The following is a 9,185-nucleotide window of genomic DNA, read 5'->3' on the forward strand; positions in this document are numbered from 1 at the left end:
CGAGCTAATGTTCCAAAACAGCTGTGAGAGCCAGTATGCACAGTAGATGCAGAATCACCTGCCTCTGGATCTGTATATATATGGAAAACCGCGTACATCACATCTTAAAAGCAGAGCTAGTGTGCAGGGTCCGAGGCATGCATTCATAAACGCTTTTCAAAGCATGGGGCTTGGGAAAGGAGCAGATGTCTTGTTTCAAAACTTGAAATCTTTCTTAGGATGAAGTCAATATTTTAAACACCAGAGAGGAAAATAAAAGAAAGCTTTTCCTGCTTTAATCATTCATCTGCACAGGACGCTCCAGCCTCCCTGAGATGAGAACCTCTGAGTGACAAGAGGGACAGGGTCCCCCAAAGAAAGATATTTTGTACTTAATGAGGCCCGGTGTCCTGCATGGCAGGCGTCACAGACACTGACAAACCTAGTGCTCCTCAGATGTACAGGGATGGTTCATCGTAAACTCAGGTCTTTCCTCTTCACAGAACCACCTCGCCTCCCGCCGAATTCCTCTGGACTTCTGCTCTTGCCTTTCTTCAAGTCGTACTTTGCTTCAGTTGCTGCATCAGTGTCCTGGTTTTTAAATTGAAAGTGACATCCTGCCAGAGACAGTGGGACTCACAATCATTCTGATCCTGCAACATGCTCACTTTCTTCCTGACTACGGGCAACTTCTTAGTACCCTCAAAGACATATTTTGCATACATTACACCACTTCATTCCCCTTCAGCTGAGAAAAAAAAAAACCTTCTTACAGTTTGGAGAAAAAAGATCTCGGGGTAATTCTTTGTCTCTTGCCTCCATAGAAAAGCTTAGTGTGGCAGAAGGTGTTCCCAGTGCTAACACTGCATTCTCCTCCCAGCTCCACCCACCCTGCTATGAGGACAGACCTTCCACAACCACCAGGGCATGGGAGAAGGTAATGTTTGTCACAGTCTAGGCATGAGACACAGCCCTAGCCTTTGCTGTGCATCCAACTGCTATCCCAAGGAATTTTGATTTGGGCCAGTTATGAACACGGAGTGGTGTCTTCTTGATAAAACACTCAGTATAAAAGATTGAAACGTGAATGATGAGAAACCTGCTTAGCTGCCAATGTGATTGTTTTTAGAAACCTAACAAACTGGTCCTCCTGAGAGTGGCTCTGTGCTCTCTTCAGTGACCTTTGCTAATGTCCGGGGCACTGGCAGATCTCACCCCAGTTGGGAGTGTATGGCTTTTTGGCAACTGACTCTTTCCTTATTTCATGAAAGGACAAGAGGCGCCATTTCACATTAACCATTTGGTGCCTGGGATTCTTCTGGTCAGCAATGCTCATGAACAGCTCTGGAGGTGTGAAAAAGTCTGCAAACATCTCTAAAAGAGATCTTCTTTCAAGAAGACGTATTGGCAGAACTGCCTCAGTAAGATCCAACTGAGTCTCCCCTGTAACACGAGGCCCTCCACAGGCCCTGCCGCCCCCTCCACAGGTAATCAGAGAGTCAATGTCACTAGTCACGTTGGACATGGATGAATTCTGGGGTCTGGGGTACCTGGGCAGTTTGGGCTATTTCCTGGACCGCTGTGCATGGAGACCGGGGCAATGAGCCTCTTTGAAGGAGTGAGTAAGTGAAATAGAATTTGCCTTCACTGCTAGAGTGAGAAAACTCAGGGGGCTGCACTCAGAGACAAGACGGCGTGGCTTGTACAGAAGTCCCTTCCAGGACGCTGCCGCAGTTGGGAGGAGCTCACATTTGTAATCACATGGAAAAGTCATTTGTCAAGAGGAGAGCAGCTCGGGGATTCGTGATTGTGCCACCGTTGGGAAGGATGTGAGTGCTGGAAACTGGGATACGGAAGAGGCCTGGAATCACCTCTGCAATATGGGGAGAGAGGCAGAGAGAAAGAGAGAGGGGCAGAAGGAGTAATCTGCACACCACCGATGCGGGCAGTGCCTAGTGTTTTGGGGTCGGTGTTTCAGTTCTGCTGTGTAATCCAAGCACTGAGAGGTCAGTCTCTTTTCTCAGACCTTCATCTCAGCCAGCAGCGTGGCATTCTCAGCCTAGCTGACACATACTACCTGGGAGCTACAGGCAGGACATCAATAATCTGTCACGTTGCTTTAAAGACTATGCATCAGCACCTTGGCTAGAGCCATTTACATTGCTTAAAGCTGATTGAGGGAATAGAGATAAAACTTAGCCAGTTCTGCACATATCAGTACATAGAACAGCCAGGTTTAGCCAAAATGGGGACAATTGCTCTTATGTCAAGGAGAGTCATCCAGGTGGTCCTCCACAGCTTCGAGAAATTAGATGCTCCTGGGGATGGATGCCTGCTCTGCTCCATGACAGAGTCTGAGGGTGTCACAAGACAGCTGTCACGGGCCCAGCACCACTCTGGTTTGCACAACTGAGCAGAGTCTGGAGGGAAGACAGTCTGGGAAGGCACCGCGCTGGCCACAGGTTCCGAGGGACTGCAAAGGTGCAGTTTATCTGCAGGGTTAGTAGGTCCGTCAGCCATCTGTGGTGCACAATGCCATTTCAGCTGACTCTACCCTGCTGTTTGTTGTCCCTTTGAGAGTTTTGATTTTCTTTCTCGGTACAGCATCTTTCCAGGTTGAAGTTTGTCATCCAGATGCTTTTTCCATCAGAAGCAGTAGATAAGCATCAACCTCCGTCAGGTTTTCATCAAAGCCTTGGACTCCAGGAATGAATCCTGAATCTGAACCCTCACAGGGCAGTGGGGAGGAGACAGGGGCAGCCACTGGCCTGGCCAGGACAGGCAGCAGAGACCTCAGGACTCAGGGTGGCGGTCAGTCACTCTCCCTCTACTTTCACTCTGCTAGTGACCAGCGAGAGAGCCTCGTAGCTTTTCTCAAAGACTAAACAACATAATCTATCATATAATTATAAAATAGGTTATATCTGTTCATAGTGAAAGATAAGGTCTAAAATATCCAGCATGTTGTATATACATATGATATATGTGACTGAATATGTCAACTGTTCAAATTACCACATATTGGCTGTTCTAGAATATATAACCAATTAAGCAAAATCAACACATATCATGCATTAATAAGACTCTAAGATTGTGTGCAAACAACCCACTCAGCATCATATATACTGACAGAGAAAGTGTGAATTATATGATCTCATAAAAATTTAGCATAAAGGTAAAATACTACATGGAAAAATATTAATAAAAGATATGAGTATCACAATATCCATTCGAGAAAAGATTGCTTTCCACAGTACAAAAGGACCACACAGCACAAACCTGAGAATTTTCAATTAAAAATTAAATTGGGCTATAAAGTGGGCAAATATAAAATAAAGATTTTAACATATCCAGTGAAAATTCTATGCCACTGGGTAGTGATCCTACATGGATTAATAGATGTCAAGGGTCTGCGACTCACATTTATCTTCTTTGTGTTGGGTAAAATCCACTCTTATGTCGGGTCTAAAAAACTCAGCTCAAAGTTGTTAAACATTCATTTTCTATTTTATCTAGTACTAAATTATATTACAAATATAAAATTAAGCATTATATTTTATGTCATTTTAAACTTTTGTTGCAGTGAAACATGAAGCAATATATTCGTGCCTAATAAAACTATCTAGAAACATAAAATCAGTTGGAAAATATTAATCATTAAAGGGTGCTCCTTTTAATTCAGTTTTGGGAATTGTTAGTATAAGACTTCTAATTTAGCCTGTGATTATCCAAATTTAAGGAGAAACACTACAATCAACTTAGACCACCTCCTTCCAAAATGTTTTTAGCAATGCCATTTGCACTTTCTCACCCATTTAATTTTAGATCAGTGAAGACAATAGATAGGCCAGTGAGTTTAGATTTTCCTAGGTTCTTCATTCATGAAAAAACAGACAAATCTACTTTTGGCAGGGAAAATATGCATATAAACACATATATAGATGCATGTATGTAGAAAAAAACCTTTCAGCATATGTGAAGCTAGATCTGTACTCATCACATCCAACAATCATTATCATAACAGAGAATATATATGACTACAGTGTGATTGCTAATATGTGTAATTTAAAAGAATTCTAATTCTCCCAAATTTTATATTTTGTTCATATATAGTTATAATCAGGCTTGATTAGAAGCACTGGGTATTTAATGCAAAGGGGTGTAAATAACTGGATTAACTCACAACACGCACGTTAAATCTTTTCCTCTGAACATTTTTGTACCCTTTGTTCCATGTCTTTAGCCAGTTCTCACCTTTAGACTAATACGAGGCACAGGAGCGTCCTTCCCTCCTCTTTATGCTCTCTTCCCTCGAGCCGTTGCTGATGGGAGAGTAGCTGCACCATCACATCCTACGTGGCCATGATCTCTTAGCGTTCTACCTAGCGTTTTACATAATCCTTGAACTCAGTAGTGTACAGTTTGGCTTTGCTCATATGACCCAGCTTATCTTGTAAGGCTCAGAAAAAATCCATGCAGATTATCTGGTTACCCAAACTCACTCTCCACAGCTCAGCCAAAGATAAAGCATCCACCCTCCTGCAGCAGCTTCTTCAACACAAGCCAGGAGCTTCTGAAAGCCCTGGCTGTCTGGAGTTCCAAGTCGTATCAGTGTTTTCTGTCAAATCAGGAAGCACATATTCGCTATCTTTACCATATCAGGCCCCTAATTTATAGTGGTTATAATCTGCCTGGAAATGGCAGATCCTTCTCTTTGGTTGCTACATTATTTTCCTTTTCCTGCAGTAGAAATCTAGTGTACAATCCAGAGCCTATGGAGGAGAGGTGACCTTTAAAAATGACACATGGCCAGATGCCTGCCAGGAAATGGGAGAAAGAGCAAATCTAAGGAGCAGTCTCTACGTTACAGTATGCACGCCCACGGAGCTGCATCCACTCTGACTTACACCCCTCAACATAATTCAAGAACATTCCAAAGCCTGCAGAAGCAAGGCAAAATTAACGTATTTGAATTGATGGAGAAATATTTGTAATTTACTCTCAAGCGTTCCAGAGTTTCAATGTATTTGAATATACATAATCTTTACAGTAACCTATTGACACACTCAAAACAGGAATATTCATTTAAAACTCTTTTTAAATCATATGCAAAAAGCCTAAACAATTAGCCCAGTTGTTGATTTTTTTCTCTGCACTAGCCTTTTTAAAAACTGAGCCTAGAGTCTATTGGAAGACTCAATCATTTAACTAATTACTTAGTCAAATATTTAATTATGATTATGAAACTGTTGTAAGTAGGATAGTCAAGCTACAATAAATAATAGCTAGCGGGGTGTATCTGTGACTTCAAGGCAGGCTTCCTTATGTGCATGACTTCCAAGCTGCTTGGTAAATGGAAGGATTATCCAGAGGGAGAGGAGTAGGGCAGAGGAAAGAGCCAGCCTGGTACCCTAAGATGGGAAGAAGCATGACAAGACCCCAAGATAGAAGGGGAAACAAGGTCAACACTGCTACCGAGTGTGGCGAGGGGCCAAGCAGCCCACGTGGGGCTTTGCAGACAACACTCAAGGCTGTGATCTTCATTCTCATGCCCAGAGGATGCTATGAACAATTTTGCATGTCAGCAATGCATGTTAAAATCATCACCATTGCTACTATGTGGGCTACAGAGTAGTCTATCAAAAAAAAAAAAAAAAAGCTGCTGGAGGAGGAGTTCAGACAGGAGAAGTTTGATTCATGTCAGAGACGGGAATAGGACAAGATTTCACACAGTGAACAAAAACCTCATGGAAGGGTAGTGATTTTTTTGATGAGGGGAGACATAAAAAAAAAAGACCTTAAATTGTCTGTTTTGAGTAACATGAATAGTGCCTGCACAAGTCGTTTGAGATTTCAAGCTTTATTAAAAGAGCAAGGACTGTGGAGTGGGAGCAATCAAGAATTTCTTTGAGGACATGAGGAGACTAGTGGCCTTCGTGGTCTCTAGGATTCGGAGTAAACAAAGTAGGAGAAGTCTGGGCTGGAGACGTGAACACGAGAGCCATCACCAGGTGCACGGTGCCGTCTGCAGATAACAGAGCTCCACACTCACAAGCCAGCAGCCAGGTGAGCCAGCAAAGGAAGCTCAGAAGGAGCCAGCAGCAGCAGGAGAAAATAGAAAAGGATATTTATATCCCTGAGAACCCCGGGAAAGAATTCTTTTGGAAGCAGAAAATGCTCAGTTCCTATTATGAAACACCAAAGAGGCTACTGGAATCACCACATGCTGCCAAAGAGAGAAAATAAAACTACAAACGACCCACAAACGAGGCATGCTTGCAAGGACTCAGATTGTAAGAAGGTTGAACCACATGACTACATGTATATAAATTTTTTAAACTATGATATGCTATTTTGCACCTAAATTTGCAAGAGGCAAATATGGGCAAGGTTGCAAGAAAACTGATTAAGAATTTTTTGTTAAATACATTGGATGGATAATTGTTAAAGATAATTTAGCAATACATGTTAAAAGTCTAGGAATTTGTGGTTGTTCATTGGCAGAACAATCCAACTGTGACATGCAAATAATTTAGAAATCCCCCAATAGTGATGGCTGGAAATAATCTTATTGAAGACTAAGGCATATAGTGCCCACAATGAAGCAGTAATGCATACAGCACGATTATCTTCATTTCTCTGCTGAACAAACAGAGGCTCCGAAGGGTAAGTCGTCTCCTCACTTAACATTTCAGAACGTGGCACAGCACAGATGATAAGCGCAGCCTTCGAACCCAGAGCCCGCTGGCTACAGCACTCTACAGCATCCATCCAGTTGCTGCCGCTGCTGCTGCTGCTGTTTCGTTTTGTCTTTGTTTCTGTTTTCCTTCCTGCCTTTGACTTGGTTGGACACTTCCTGATTCCCTCTGTAAGTCTCCAAGGGTTGTTTCGAAGCCCTGGCCCATCAGAGTTATCCTGCTTTCCTCAGTGTCCGGAGCAGAGCAGCTGTTAAAGCTTTAATGAATAAACAAATGGACTCATGAAGCTGAGAAGCAAGCTCATACACAGAGAAGTGAGAGCGCTCCAGTGCCCACGGGCGTCTACCTGACTGAGTCTGCACCCAAAGCTCCCCCAGGTGCTCCACCACCTGGCATCTTTCAAAAGCTCACCAACTAGGTTTCTTCATTTCATCTGATATCTATTTCATTTAAGTATGTGTTTTTGGTTGACTCTGAACACTGATGAGAACTTACTTTTTGTATGGTGGATACTTGGCTAGATTCAGTCAGTGGAAATATGAATTCAGTATGATCCTGAATTCTGAGATCTTACAGTCTTTACGGGGTAGGGGAGGGAAGAACAAACATTTGTTCACATAGTCTAAAAATGCAATCTGTACCCGTGTAATAGACTCAGCACCATGATAAAATAATGCATGGGATAGCTAATGAGAAAAAAAGGGTGCTGATGCAACCCAGAGACGTGTCCCCAAAGGTGAGCTGCCTCGCACCTGAACCCTAAGCGCCATCATCTGCTATTCAGGTGTAGATTGGAAAAGGCAAGGACATTCCAGGGAAGGTGACAGACAGACAGAGAGAGAGAGAGAGAGAGAGAGAGAGAGAGAGAAAGAGAGAGAGAGAGAGAGAGAGTGAGAGAGAGAGAGAGAGAGAGAGAGAGAGAGAGAGAGAGAGAGAGGAGGGGAATTTGTGTGTTTTGAGGGTGTTCATGCGGACAATATTAGAAGAACATTCTAGAAATGACTTGGGGAAAGGAGTTTGTTTCTCTATGCTATCACTTGAATGTACGGTCCCCATTACTACATCCTTACTGTAAAGTACAGAGCCCAGTTATTTTCCAGTATCCACCAAGTCATACTGTATATAAGCACCAGCTCCGACCAGGAGAGCCCTGTGCAAAATCGTGAGAAACAAAAAGTTTGGTTTGGTCTTATTTGGTGCCTTCCGTGCCACTCCACACCATCTGGCCATCTAGCTAAACCTGTTTCCTTTTTTCCTGAAAGCCAAGGAAATCCATGCTAGTCTCCTGCTAGATGATTTTTTCCTTAATAAAATAATAATATATTTCATCATTTATAATTATAACTTATTTATAAGTTTCAGAAGCTTAAATTTCTCCTTTACTAAGCCCACCACCAGTCTCCTTCAGAAGTGAAACGTTGGAACGATTGGAAGTTGAGTTAAAGGTTGGAAGCAGAAGCCCAAAGTGTGCTGGGTTCAAGAAGGGTCTGACCAGCACAGCTGCGCTGCAGTCAAAACAAGATGAGGCTCCGAACCCACTGCTCCTTCTCAGATATTTATGACTTTATCAGATAACCTGCTGCACAAATTTGTATGAACAGGTAGCGGTGGTGCTCTCTCTTTAAAAGGTACATTTCCCTTCTAAAGGACAATGTGGCTCTCACTCTGTTGTGTGGTCCTGTACTTGAGTTTGTCCCTTTAGAACTTCAGACACTTTCACAAGGAGTCTTGGCTGATCCTTACAATAGCTCAAATAAAAGCAAGGTAGCTATTATCATACAGTTTTTAAAGATGAAGATAATGAACATCAAAACATAACTGAATTCTTAAGGTCATACAATTCTTGGGAAACCAGCAATGAAAGTAATTGTGTTAATGTCTTAGTAGAGTCAGGGTTACTCCTGCCACTGTCACATTATGTCTTTACCAGCTGCTCTTGTTTGAATGTCCCCCCCCCGCAAAAAAAAATTATATATATATATATATATATATATATATATATATATGTTGAAATTTAATTGCCAGGGTAACAGTGTTCAGAGGTGGGACTTTTAAGAAGTGGTTAAATCAGATTAATCTTCAGCCTGGTTGCTGGTTCATTATAAGAAGAGTCTCCCAGACTCTCTTTCTGTCTCTGCCTCTGTCTCTCTCACTCTCTCTCTCCCCCTCCCTGTTATCCTTTGTGTCTAGCTGTCCCTCCAAAGCCTCGTGCATCAGAGGTAGGCCTTGTCCAGAGCTGACTGGATCTGCAGTGCATGGTGCTGGGATTAAGGATGTGTGCTTACTAAATTCACCCAGTAATTGATTTGGAGCAGTTCTGAGTGCGAGTGCTCCCTGGCCTCAGGGAAAATAGACAACATAGAACATAAAAATGACAGAAAGAAGCTGCTGTCTTCGCTTGTAACTTGCTGCCTTCCGCCTTCTGCCCACCATGAGCTGGTTTTCCTCTACCATGTCACCTGCCTTGGAGCCAGCACTATGAACTGAAACTGTTACGAACTGTGAACT

The 9,185-nt window shown here is 42.7% G+C and overlaps 1 pseudogene; it reads right to left on the reverse strand.

Moving 5' to 3' along the window:
• Positions 1 to 214: 214 nt before the first annotated feature.
• Positions 215 to 1,529, reverse strand: LOC134478227 (oxysterol-binding protein-related protein 9-like; annotated as a pseudogene).
• Between the last annotated feature and the right edge of the window lie 7,656 nt (positions 1,530 to 9,185).

This window comes from Cavia porcellus, unplaced genomic scaffold (assembly GCF_034190915.1).
Source record: "Cavia porcellus strain 051 isolate PalLab524CR breed Dunkin Hartley unplaced genomic scaffold, mCavPor4.1 scaffold_12, whole genome shotgun sequence".
In the NCBI taxonomy this organism is placed as follows: Eukaryota; Metazoa; Chordata; class Mammalia; order Rodentia; family Caviidae; genus Cavia; species Cavia porcellus.